At 41.2% G+C, this 10,466-nt stretch overlaps 1 protein-coding gene across 3 annotated transcripts in view; it reads right to left on the reverse strand.

Moving 5' to 3' along the window:
• LOC114049663 (protein ELYS-like) overlaps nucleotides 1–5,184 on the reverse strand; it is a 127,625-nt gene extending 122,441 nt beyond the window's left edge. The window contains exon 1 of one of the 3 annotated variants that reach the window (XM_027870968.1): nucleotides 5,059–5,184. The gene's annotated coding sequence lies outside the window, so the exon portion shown is untranslated. Of the gene's footprint in view, nucleotides 1–4,702; nucleotides 4,780–4,920 lie in introns of those variants that run through there. The other 2 variants (XM_027870969.1, XM_027870970.1) reach the window with 2 other exon arrangements.
• Between the last annotated feature and the right edge of the window lie 5,282 nt (nucleotides 5,185–10,466).

A 10,466-nucleotide genomic window follows, 5' to 3' on the forward strand; every position in this document is an offset into this window, starting at 1 on the left:
AAGGCTAGCAGGATGGGACAAAGGGCTGTGAGGGCATTGTTCATTTTATCTCAATACCAGCATTATTCAAATTTGGTAAAAAGGCTTTTAAAAAGTATACATAGCAAAAGTTGGGAATTATAAAATATATATTTCAAATCAGCTTTAGCCTCACTAAAGAACCAATTCAGTTCAAAACGTATTGACTTTTTTTTTTTAAATTCCACTTAATAATTAAGGGCCTACTGTATATCCCTTGAGCAGGGACTCAACCTAGAATTGGTCAACTTATTTTTTAAAATATTTTGATAACTTTTATAGTTGGTTTCCTTTATAAACCAATGTAGTTTATTAATTTAAAAACATGACTCTGAGAAAGGGTCCATAATCTTCACCAGACTGCCAAAGTGTGCCTCACCCCCAAGCCCCAAAACATTATGGTAAGTAATGATGTAAGATAAAAGGACAAGTTCTTTACTGTCATGTAATTTATAGTCTAGTATGTAGATAAAAAACACACAGATATTACTATAATACAAGTTCATTAGAGAAATACAACAATAATAATAGCCTAAGTATGATTTATAAAGCACTTAACATATATTATTTCATATGTTTCCACAACACTGAGGCAGGTATTACAGGTATTTTCTCTACTCTAATGATCAGGAATCTGTGATTCAAAGAAATTGAGTGATCTGCCTAGGGTCATAGTTCTTAAATGCCAGAGGTGGATTCAAATCAAAATTTCTCCTAACTCCAGGTTTATCTTTGTTCAAAACAAAGTGCTATGTTATTAAGTTCAAAAAAGGGATGGTCTTATGGAGTAAAACCAACAGCATTAGGCTTCCTCACACATAAAATGAAGTGTTCCAATTAGGTGACCTCTAAGGGCCCCCTCAAATTCTAAGTCTATAACCTCTAAAATCTTTTGACTATAACTGTAGAATGTTTTAAATACCACCTTAATATACAGAATTCCTACACATCCAACATTGAGGATGCTTGATGAACAATAGTCCTTGTTACTCATGCTTACCCTACGGATGTTGAGAATATTTTTTACATTGTACACTTATCAAGCATTATTACTAATTTTAGGAATTAACACTAAAATGTTAACTACTAACAAATCCAGAGATTCCTAGCCTTTCTAGAGTTGTGACAATTAATGATTCTTTCTTTGGTTTAAGATATACTTATGCCTCCCCTAAAAATAATTACTTGTATTGATTTTTAAACTAAGGCAAATCCTAATTTCATTTGAGAATCTGCCACATCTTGGTATGAATACGGAGGGAAGAGTTGGTTGGAATTTAACAGTCCAAGGAGGCCTAAGCACATTCCATGCCTAGAAAATAGCTATTTTGTGCTGTGTGTCGAACAGAATTAAGCAGATTGACAATGGTGAGCAAACTTTGAAAACTAGCATGTTAAAGTTCAAGTGCTTTCCTGTACAGACCAACAGTAACTAGTCACTGCCACCTACTACTATCACTGGCCCAAGAGCCACAGGATTTCTCATACCTGCTCTAGTAGCTTAAAAATCTAAGACATATAAACAAAAGGGAGACAATGAACAAATGTGAGTTCATCTTTCACCCTACACCTTCCCACCCTCCAAATTTCCCTATCACTGTTAAAATCACCACCATCCTCCAGTCTCAAAACCTAAGTTGTCATCCTCAACTCCCCACTACCTCTCATCCTTCAAAAATCAAGTCTCTTTTGCAAAGGTCCATCGATTTTACCTTTATCCCTAGAAGTGCCTCCTTCTTTCCTCTAATACTGCTGCCACCCTGGTGCAAGCCCTCATCATCTCATACTTAAGACCTCTGCAACAGCCTGCTGGTGGGCCTGCTTGTCTCAAGTCTCTACAACTCATCCTCAACTGACAAAGCAATTTTCCTACAAAATGAATTTCTCTACAACACAGATTCAACCATGTCACCCCATTATCAACTGCAGTATACTCCAATGGTTACCTATTATGGCCAGGATCAGATACAAAATCCTGTTGGCCCTTCCTTTCGCTATCCCAATCTCCCACTTTGCAATCTTCTTATTTATAATTTGCTTCTCATCAGATACACTTTTGATCCAGGGATGGTGACTGACTTGTTCTTCTGACAAAACACACCATCTCTTGGCTCCAAGCATTTTCTCTAGCTGTACTCCATGCCTGGAATGCTTTACCTTCTCATCTCCACCTACTGCCTACCTGACTTCCTTTAAGTCCCAACTAAAACCTCATCTTCTACATGAAACTTTTCCCAACTCCTCTTAACTCTAGTGCCTTTCCCTCTTTAATCATCTCCTATTTATCCGGTTTATCATTTGTTGTATATTTGTTTTACTTGTTGTCTCCTCTATTCAATTGTAAGCTCCTTGAAAACAGAAATACCTTTTACCTTTCTTTGTAACCCCAGTGCTTATTAGCACAGTGCCTGGCACAAAGTAGGCACTTAATACATGTTTATTGATTGACTATAGGCAAAACACATTTTAAAAAATCCTTCATCCTTTCAACACTGAATATATTTTAAAATGAATCTTTTTCAGAACTAGGCAGCAAGAATGAGGTAAGTATAATCACTACATAAGAAACATTAGAATAACTGATTCCAAACTGTTTTTCAATGTGCAACACTGTCCAACATGGTGAATTTGAAGTCAAGGAGACTGGACTCAAAGTTGAAGCCTTGTGTCAAGATACGAAATGATGTGTTCCAACTAGCTGAGGGCCCATTCAGACTCTAAAGTCTATGACCCCTAAAATCTTTTAAGTCACAACCATAGAACACTTTAAATACCATCTTAATACACTCAATTTCTACACATCCAATATTGAGGATGCTTAATGAATAATAGTCCTCTTGTTACTCATGCTTACTCTAAGAATGTCCAGAATATTTTGCATTGTACATTTCTCAAATATTATTACTAATTTTTGGAATTATCACTAAAATGTTAACTACCAACAAACAGCAATTCTTAGCCTTTCTAGAGGTGTGACAACCACCAATTCTTTTTTTGGTTCAAGACACACTTAATACCTCCCCTAAAAATGGGTTACTTGTATTGATTTTTTTTTTAAACTAAGGCAAATCCTTAATTTGCATTTGAAAATTTGTCACATCTTGGTATGAATACAGAATTGGGAATCATTGTAGTGGAAGAAAGGGATTATACATTTTGTGTTCAGTATATAGCACAATGAAGCTAGAAGGTTGTCATCCTATGCTGGCTAAATACCCTAACAATACTTAGATTTACAGCCATATAGTATCCAATATCCATAATGAAACTGAAGTACAATGGAAGTTAGATGACTTGGCAAAGGTCACAAAGTTATCATTTAACATAGCACAATACCCAGATTTCCTGACTCTTGGTCAAAAGTTCTTGTCAGTCCCACAAGTTGACAAAACAATCCTACATTCTTAGAATAGGATGGAGTCAGAATTGATGAAATTGATGAAAGGTCTAAGACTTAAAACAAAAAAAACACACCAATACTCAAAGTAATTCTTGGTTTAAACAACAAAAAAAACCCAAACACCTATAAAACATGGTAGACTAAATAGAAGTAACATTCATTTAGTTTATACTGTATGCAATAATTGTACTGCGTTAGAATTTTAAGAACTAAATTAGCTTTTCTTATCACATACAGTAGGGCTGCTAGGTGGTGCAGTGGATAGAGTGCCGGACCTTGAGTCAGGAAGACCTGAGTTCAAATGCTGCCTCAGACACTTACTGTGTTTACCCTGGGCAAGTCACTTAACTCTGTCTCAGTTTCCTTAGCTGTAAAATGAGCTGGAGAAGGAAATGGCAAACCACTCCAGTGTCTCTGCCAAGAAAAACCCAAATGGGGTCATAAAGAGTCAGACAGCCTGAATAACAAATCACATACAGTATATACACATGCATTGATTCTCCAACTGACAGCAAAATGAAATGATAAGTGTTTCAATATCTGTTTTACAGGAGTGGGGGAAAGTATCCCTGCTCCCGGCCACATTTTTATTTTAACTGTGTTTCTCTAGACTTTCTGAAATTTCTCCACCAGTTTCAGAGTCAAACGACTATTACTTTCTGACCCTCGACCCATGCATGTGCCTGTCTACCCCAAACCCAACGAGCAGGTTTCCCTCTTAGATAGGAGCGCATGGGGTATAAAAGGAGGCGAGTGGAGAATGTGGGTCCCTGAGCGCTTCCCCGATCTCTCCCGGGGAAGAGAAGGATGCAGGCAGGCAGGCCGGCCAGGAGGGGCGGATACGGCTGCGCCACACCGCAGCCATGTGCCGCCGCCGCCAAGGGGAAGAAGGGAAAGAAGTTATATAATAAGAACTCACCCTCCCGGAGAGCGCCGCGCAGCGGGTGGGGGTGGGAGGCAGCCGCCGCCTCTGCCTGCCTGCCTGGCGCGGGGCTGGGGAGGCGGGCCCCGGCATGCTCCCCTAACCCCCGGGAGAGGCCTTCCCTACCCCCAAGGTAGCGGCGGTGGTGCAGACAGGGCGATCGGCGAGCCAGGGAGGGACGGAGGCCCCGCGGCCGCTACCTGTCTCGGCATACACCCGGCCTAGGGCGAGGTAGCGGGGGACGAGGTGGGCAGCGACAAGGGGGGCCCAGGCCGCGCCGACTGCGACCGGCTCCTGCCGCCCGCCTGACCCCCCACCGCCTTCACCTACCCGCCCTGCCCGTCCTCCCCTTCCCCCAGTACCTGGGAAGGGCGGGTGACCCAACCGGTGGCTTGCCGAGTCCAGCGCGGCGCGAGGCCGAAGCGCAAGCGGCTCCCGCGCGACTCCGTCACGTCACAGCATCGCCCTGGAGACCCCTCCCCGCTGCGGCTCGCGACTCGCAGGAGCGGCTCCCTCCCCTCCCCCCAGCCCAGCCCAGCCCAGCCCAGCCTAGCCCCGCGATCCTCCCACTCCATCTCACCTCACTCAGCCCCCAACGTCGAAGCCGAACAACGGCTCGGCGGTTAAAACGCAGCTGCAAACCCGCCGCGGTTCCGGGGATCCCCCTCCCAGACTCCTTCCCACTCTAAAGCTATGTCGATCGTGCTTTGCGCATTACCCAGTGCCGCCACAACTGCCGCCGCCGCCACCAGGCTAAGTCTCTCACACCGGGAAAGGGAGGAGAGGCGGTGGGGAAGGGGGGGGGGAAATAGGAGCTGCGGAGTGGAAAGACCCGGAGGTCTCGGCTGCCAAGAGCCGGGAGTCTCGCGAGAGCTCAGGCCTCCCGATCTCCTGCCGCGGGAATTTTCAAACTCTCGGGTTTAGTGAAAGGATCCCGAAAAGGGGGAGGCGGGGCAGGGTGAGACAGAATGGAGTTGGGGGTTGGGGTAAGGGTAGGGGTGGAGTTAAGACGCCTTCATTGGCGTAAGCTAGCGTCCTCCCTTTCTGATCCGAATAGAAGAGAAAAAGACTACGATTCCCAGCATGACTTGCGTGCTTAACCATTCCCGCTGCCCGACGGCCTCCCTCCCCAGCGAGGAGAGGGGTGAATCGGGAATGGTAGTTTTTTGTTTCAACCTGCCTTCTTTTGCGGAAATGTAAGACCAAGGCCAGGACCTCCTCCGGTTGCCAGGAGAACCATCCCGACGTCAGGCCTTTCCAGCAGTTGTCTGAAGTCCCTAGGACCACTAGAACCTGATAAATCATTGTCTTCCCTTCTCAAATCCTTGCTGACCTTAAGTGTGTTTTACTGGCAATTGATTTTACCTGCCTTTTCCCTTCCAGGTTTCTCCAACTCTTCCAAAAGAGAATACAGACCACGGCAGTTTATAAAAGATGCGTGCGGTATCCAGCCCTAGCACCTCGCACGCCTTCCCCCCGCTCCGCCGCAAGACTAGTAGTGTTTTAAGAATATCCCAGTACTCCTTTTCTACTTCCCCTTTGCCAGTGCACAGTTGTATGCTTAATTTTGCTTGATTTTTTTTAAGTATCCAAATTATCACAGTTTGCAAACCTAGTAGAGTGTTAGCTATTCGAGGACGAGAAGTGTTTCCTTTTTTTGTCTTTTTGGGGCCTCAGCACATCAGAAGCAGGTTGGTATAATGAGTAAAATAAATAAATAAAGGCTGGCCTTGGAGTTGGAAATCAGGGCTTCAAGCTCTGTCTCATGAGATACTAGCTGGGCAGCCATGAGCAATGCAACAAGCATTTATTAAGCTCTTACTCTGTGCCTCGAAATAAGCAATTAAATGAGCAAGCTACTTAACCTCCCAGTGCCCCCAGACACCTAACTAAGACTATAACAAGTTGCCAGTTTCTCATTAGCTTCTAAGAAAATGGCCATCTCACACTGGGAGTTTCATACACCTATGAAATGATATGTCTGATGGAAAGCACGAGTCCGGACCAAAAACGACCAGCCTCAGAAAGTGCTTCTGCATGTAGGAGATGCTCAATAAATTCTTGTCTAATTGAAAAGAAACTTTTCAAGTCCTTTAGAAATAGGTTATGAACTGAGTTGAATGTAATATTCAAGTTCACTTCTATATCAAATGTTTTTGAGGCTCATATGACTACCCTAAATCTTATGTTCTGTTGTACTTTTAAAACTATTGATCTTTTTTGAAAGTCACTTCCCCTTTTTCTATCATTTCTTTTTCTTTCCTTATTTTTTTTTTTTTGGTCAAGCTCATTATCACCACCACTCAGAAGTATTTATCCAGTAGTTGTGGCACTGAAATTTACAAAATGCTATAGTTGAATTTCTTCCTAACATAATTCTAAACAATGCCTGGTGCATAGTAGGCCCTTAATAAATGTTTCTTGATTGATTAAATCAGTCAAAGGTCACGCAGTCATTAATTGGTGGAGCCAAGACTCAAACCTAGGTAATGATCTGTATCATAGCCTCTTTGATTCTAATAACCCCCTGGAGGGCAGATTGCCCTTTTAGTTAATAGTTACTATCAAAATCTGGTCACAAAGATTGCCATTGCCCCAACTAAAGACAACCAGATGTGATCGGGGCTAGTGACTGTTCTTCAGGACTTCTAAGCTGTAGCTGAGTGAGAAAAGAGAAAGTGAAAGTCTGTTTAGAAAGCCTGATATTACATTGGGAGTGTGCTATAATCTACCATATACACATACACACACACACACACACACACACACACACACACACACACATACATATATATAAATTTACTGGATGGACTTCCAATCTTTCCTCCCTCAGTTATTTTGTTCTAATCCCATTGGTTTCATATCAGTGTTATATCAGTACAGATAATCTTATTTTTGTAGCACTTTGAGTTTTCAAAGTATTTCAAGTGATTAATCAATACAATATCTTATTATTATTTAGGTAGGGCTATAATAAAAGCTTGTTGTTTTCTTGGAAACTGTGGTATAGTACAAGGACTCCCATTAGACTGTGAGCTCCTAGAGAATCTTTTGCCTTTGTTCATTTCCCCAGTGTTAAGCACGGTATCTGGCACATAATAAGTACTTAATGATTGTTTATTATGTGGTTGTGGTTGTGGTTGTGGTGTATCCTGCTTTCTAGAAAAGGACCATGACATCAGGGATATGATGACATGACTTGCAATTGAATTTGATTTGAGTGAGGGAGGGCTGTGCAAAGACACCAGCCTCACTTTCTCCTCCACAGCTATCTGGGTCCATTGGCCACATATCTATCAGGACCACTGGAGATAGCCCAGGATGCTGGGAGACCTTGGCCTTTTTAAGCTAAGATCTTTTCAAGTTCTCACCTTGAGTGAGGCAACCCCATTCAATGGATAGGCCTCTTTAAAAAGTGAGTCTAGGGATGGCCCCTTTAATTAAAAAAAAAAAAATCAAACTGAGAGGGGAAGACCCTTAGGGTTGCTGGCCAAAAGAGAAACAGTTACTATTTACATTCACTATTAGCCCTGAGGACCCAAACAATAATTATTAAATGGTGCTTGGGCGGGACAGGGACCTATTGTTGTCCAATTGATGACATCCAGAGTGAATTGGATTTAAGGCTTGGTCTTTGAGAAAAAAAATCTAGCCAGTAAACTCCAAGTTAACTGGGTAGGTTTCTGCCATCAAAATTTACACTCCTTTGGGCAGAACACCCTTGAAGAGAGAAAGCTGGGTCCCCAATAGGGCAGTTCAGACTATTTACAGGTTGTGATTTGTCCTTTGTTCTGGAAGAGGACCATGATATAAGGTAGATGATGGTATGACTTGCATTTGAATTTTGTTTGAGGGAGGGAGGGCTGCGCAAAGTCACCAGCCTCACTTTCTCCTCCTGATTGTTTATTGACAGATAGTGGAAAGAACCCTGGGTTTTTAGTCAAAAGACCTGGGTTCAAATCCTAATGTGTCAACTGGGGCAAGTCACTTCACTTTCCTGAGGTTCAGTTTCCTCATCTGTCAAATGAGTGAATTACACTCCATAGCCTCTTGAGATTCCTTCCAGATCTAGATTTATGAATTGAAGACAACATTTGACTTTGTTTTAAAATGTCATGGATGACTTTTTAAAACAAATCATGTGTGTGTGTTCAACTTTAAACCATCCTATTGATCATGACAAAAAAAAAACATTAATTGTCCTAATCAACCACAAATATGTTTGGTTACACATTTCATTTTCCATTGCAAACTTATTAGAGCTTGTAGGACCCTAGTCTTTTGTTTATTAAATAGTAAGCAAGAGGATCTTTTGCAGCCTTTTAAACAAAGATTGGGCAGGTAAGTGGCACAGCGGATAGAGCTAAGGCCCTGGAGTCAGGAGGACCTGAGTTCAACTCTGTCCTCAGACACTTATTAGCTGTGACCTTGGGCAACTCACTTAACCCTATTTGCCTCAGTTTCCTCATCTTTAAAATGAGCTGGAGAAGGAAATGGCAAACTATTCCAGTATCTTTGCTAAGAAAATCCCAAATGGGGTCATGAAGAGTTGGAAATGATTGACATGACTCAATAATTAACAAAGACTGGCCTTTGTCTCTGTGCCTTAAGTACCTTGAAGGACAGACAGCTCATTGGGCAGCTATCCCCTAGACTTCTTTTGTTCTGATATTTTCCAATCTCCTTATTTCAAGCATGCCAAGGAAAAGAATATGACAAAAACTGCAGCAAAATAACTATACCTTTATCACAGATTATGGCATTGCAAACGCGATGCACTTTATGGTGGCTTTAAATATCAAAGCACTGCAATTCAGAGGGCATTATATCCGGTTTTATATATTTCCATAGTCTTTTTTTTTTTAATTTTTGTGTCATAGGAAGGGTTTTGAATGCTCTAGATAACTGAAACAGTAAATAGGATATCTTTTTAAAAAGTATTGTAATAATTCCTTTTGCTTTTTCATCTCATTTGTTTCTGAATATATCTCTCCTTCCTCTAATACCTAGCAAGTTATACCTTAGAAAAGACATTAAAAAATAAAGAAGAGAAAAAAGCACTTATGTATAACCAACACATAAATAGTGTCTTAACACCATTCCACATCCATAATCCCTCACCTCTGCAGTGAAGAGAGAGAAGACCATTAAAAGAATTCTTCTCTGGAGCCAAACTTGGGCACTATGTTTACACGGACTTCAAGGTTTTTTGTTTTGGTTTGGGGGGAGGGTTAGTCCTTTTTCATTTATATGGATATAGTTATTCACTGTATATATTGTTTTCTTGGTTCTGCTTATTCAGTTAATGTCTTTCCTTACTTCTCTGAATTCTTTATAGACATCTTTCCATATGGCACATTGCTATTCCATTCCATTCACATACCACAATTTGTTCTTAATTACTGGGCATCTACTTTGTTTCTAATTCTTTGCCACCAAGGTAGCTATAAAGTAATACTAGGAATATTTTATTTCTGTATTAGATCTGCCTCCTTTAGGTACATGCATAACAATGGAATCTGTGGATCAAAAGGTATATGGATATTTTGCTCACTATTTTTGCATAATTTTTTAGATTTTGTTTTTTGGCAGTTCTTTGGAGGCAGGTGGGGTTAAATGACTTGCCCAAGGTTGCACAGTTAGTAAATGGCTGAAGCCAAATTTGAACTCAGGTCTTCCACTCCAGGGCCTGTGCTCTTATCTGCTGTACCATGTAGGTGCCCCTTTGCTATAATTTTTAAAACTTATTGATATAGTTAGTTTTTATATCACCTTCAATTCCCAAAATTTTCATATCCTTTCTTCTACCCAGAGACTCATCCCTTATTACAAAAAAACAAAAGAATAAAAGTAGTTCAGCAAAATTATCCAAATCAACTGAGTCTGACTGACAGTATGGGAAATGTTGCACACCCATAATTCTCCACATCTACATAGAAAGGAGGTGGTCAATAAGCATTTACTAAGTACATACTATGTGTCAGGAACTATGATAAGCACTGAGGATACAAAGAACAGCAAAAACAGTCCCTGCCCTTAAGGAGCTCACATTCCAATAAAGGAGACAAAATAAAATATACAAACAAATTGTAATGAGGAATTATGGATAGAGCACCTCTGATGTAT

Source organism: Vombatus ursinus, unplaced genomic scaffold, assembly GCF_900497805.2.
Source record: "Vombatus ursinus unplaced genomic scaffold, bare-nosed wombat genome assembly UNPS02014798.1, whole genome shotgun sequence".
In the NCBI taxonomy this organism is placed as follows: Eukaryota; Metazoa; Chordata; class Mammalia; order Diprotodontia; family Vombatidae; genus Vombatus; species Vombatus ursinus.